This window comes from Crocodylus porosus, unplaced genomic scaffold (genome assembly GCF_001723895.1).
Source record: "Crocodylus porosus isolate Cpor-Errol unplaced genomic scaffold, CroPor_comp1, whole genome shotgun sequence".
Classification (NCBI taxonomy): domain Eukaryota; kingdom Metazoa; phylum Chordata; order Crocodylia; family Crocodylidae; genus Crocodylus; species Crocodylus porosus.
In genome coordinates, this window is record NW_017728927.1 from 4,880,909 (window position 1) to 4,883,907 (window position 2,999).

The window sequence follows — 2,999 nt, forward strand, 5'->3', positions numbered from 1 at the left end:
CGGACTAGATGATCTGCTCAGGTCCCTTCCGACCCTAGAAACTATGAAACTATGAAACCTCTGGCCCGATGATGTTAATTTGAAATGGATCATGGCCTGCTGGAGGACGTCCAGGGGCTGTACGTGGGCAGGGAGCCTGCTGGCATCCGAAGATGGCGAGCGTGCACAATGAAGTGGGTCACTGCAGGCTGCCCGGCCTGACATCCTCCGTCTCTGGCCAAAACACCGGCACCGAGCCAGCAAGCCTGGCACAGGCTGACTGATGGGTGTCAGGAAGCAGCTGTCCGTGGGCATTGCCAGCAATGCTGGCATGGGGCACAGCCCTGTCTGCCCCTAGCGCCAGCAATTCAAAGTCAACACGCAGCACCATGGATTCAATGGGCTGCTGCCAGAAATCAGCAGAGCCATTAGGGAGGACAAGGACAAGGATGGGGCAGCCCTCCAGAGTGATCTGGGTTGCCTGGCCTCCGAGGTCCGTGCAGACGAAATGGGCAGAGACCCGGCCAAATGCAAAAGTACGCATCTTAGAGAAGGATAAGAAATTCCTGCCTGGAGGAGAATCCCATCCACTGACTCCTCTGTGAAATATGAACCACCAGGACCAGAAAGAAATATGACTACATCCTGCTTTGCAAGAAACAACTTTGGGGTAAAGAGACTGGTCCAACTTTTCTCTGAGTCTAATCTGCATATAAAATGAACTTTTCTGAACAGGAGATTTTACTAGCTTCAAATCCCTTATGAAATATGAACTTTCATTTCTACCCAGGAGAACGTCTACAATCTTTTCTCCGATGCCTGCTGAAGGGTGTTTGCACCTGAACGCTTGGAATTAAAGAATTTTTTTTGCAAAAATCTAGTTGGTCTAATAAAAGGTATTGCCTCTGCCATGAGTCCTGGATGCACCTGAGAGAAGGGAAACTCACCGAACAGGAGACTCCTGGAAAGCAGTGACCTGAGGTCACAGAGGCCAAGCAACTGACTGCAGCTCCAGGTGCAAGGCCGTGGCGAAAACGGCTGATAGGGAACAGCCGGGACTGTCCAAGCAGCGGGGATGGGAGCACACGGCACCGATGAGGCTGGCGCGGGAGCATGGCCTATGGCTCTGGTGTCTGCATCCTGGGACAGCGAAGGCAAGAGCCTGGGTCAAAGGCTGGAGAAAAGGTTTGCCAGCGGGAGAGCGCAGGAGCTCTTCCAGTTTAGACAGAGGTGGTTGATGTGGGAGCAGAGGTGGTGCGAATACTTTCCCAGGGAGAAAGCACCAGGCAGGCACCACAGGCCCTTCGATCTAGTGGAGGAAGACATCGTAAGAACCATTGTCTGGTTCATCGGTTGTGAGCTGAAGCCAGACAAATTCATCTGGAAATATGCCATAAAAGTGAGCAAGGGATATGCTGGAACGGGTTACCGAGGGAAGGGGCTCCTTGTCTTTGCAGCACAGCTGGACGGCTCCCTGAAGAATACTTGACCAAACCCAAGTCACCGGGTGATGGCATAACGGGAAGTGACAAGAGAAGAGGTCAGACTGCGTTGTCTGACAGCCCCTTCTGGCCTCCGACCTCAGGTTCGTGGCCTCGCCCTCAGCTCTGCGCGCAGCGGCACGTGGGCGGCAGAGCTGCTGCCTCCTCCTGACCCGGGGCCTCCGTCTTCCTTGAAATGAACCCTGCAGCGGGTCCGATGTTGGGATCGGGAGGCAGAGCAAGACTGGAGATGCCCACCAACACGTTTCATGGGCTGGGGCGAGAGGCCAAATCCTGGGACTCTCCTACAAAACAAACTGTTCCAAAAAATGCTGATCCGATGCTTCGGAAGCACTGTGCCTGCCCCGCGAGGCCGACTGCATCACGCGGGGCTGTCCGCCCGGCTGGATGGACGAGGCCGGGACAGCCTGCCCTCCGGCAGGAAACCTGTCCGGCTCTCTGAAGAGAGGGTTGGGAGTTGGCTTGGCTGCAGTCTGCAAATGTTTCCTTTCTGGCAGCGGAAAGGTCTTTAATGCAGCAGGGGAGGTCCCTGGCTGGAGCCTGGAGCTGAGCTCATGCAGGGCATTCAGCAGCAAGAGCCTGGGAACGGCTCACTCTGGGATGCATTGGACTCTCCACCCTGGGGGACTTTCAGGCAAGGCTGGAGGTGCCGGTCTCCCGGATCCATCCAGCGCAACCAGGGAGCTCCGTTTTGGGCTCAGGCACCCCTGCAAGAAGTGTCCTGGCCTGCGGGATGCAGGGGTCAGCTCAGACGACTACAAACTCCCGTCTGCCCTTCAAACCTAGGAGCAGTCTGTGCTGAGGGCCCTGCACTGCCTTCCCGGTCTTTCTTGGGCGCAGGTGGAGGGACCGGGCTTGCTCCACGGAGGAGTCCTGTTGGCTTCGGACACCTGGCGGCTCCGACTGCCTGAGGCCTGAGGGTGCTGGGGCAGGCCGGCGCCGCGGAGGTGCGCGGCCCTCCCTCCTTCCCTCCCTTGCCTCACCTCCTGCATCCGGCCTGCTTGGGCTCAGGAAGGGTGCTGGGAGAGACCCGTCCCTGGGAACCAGTTGTGTGGAAAAAGCTGTATTTCCTGAGCTTGTGCTGAGAGGGGCAGGTGCGGTTTGGTGCCCTGTGCAATGCCACTGCTAACCCTGTCCATACGGTGCCCAAGAGCATGAGCAGGGCCTGCGTGTCCACATGCCCTAGGCTGCCGAGGGCAAGACGTCTGCCTGCCTTGGCTGCTTGGTGGTGGGTTCAGTGGCTGGGACATAAGGGGGTAGAGATTGGGGCAGGGAAGGGAACAACGCTGGCAGGGAGTGGGTAGCACCTGGGGCAGGGATAGCAGACAGCTGCTCTCAGCATTAGCTTCGAGGCTCTGTGGTTTTGTCTGACGCGCCCAGGGCTGGGCACGCACAGACAACACTCACAGAAGTGTCTGGGCTCGAGCAGATGTGGCTCCATGCACACGTGTCCATCTGCGTGGTGAGGACTCAGGCCCTCCCCTCCACCCCCCGGGAGCAGAGCAGCTCTGATGTCCA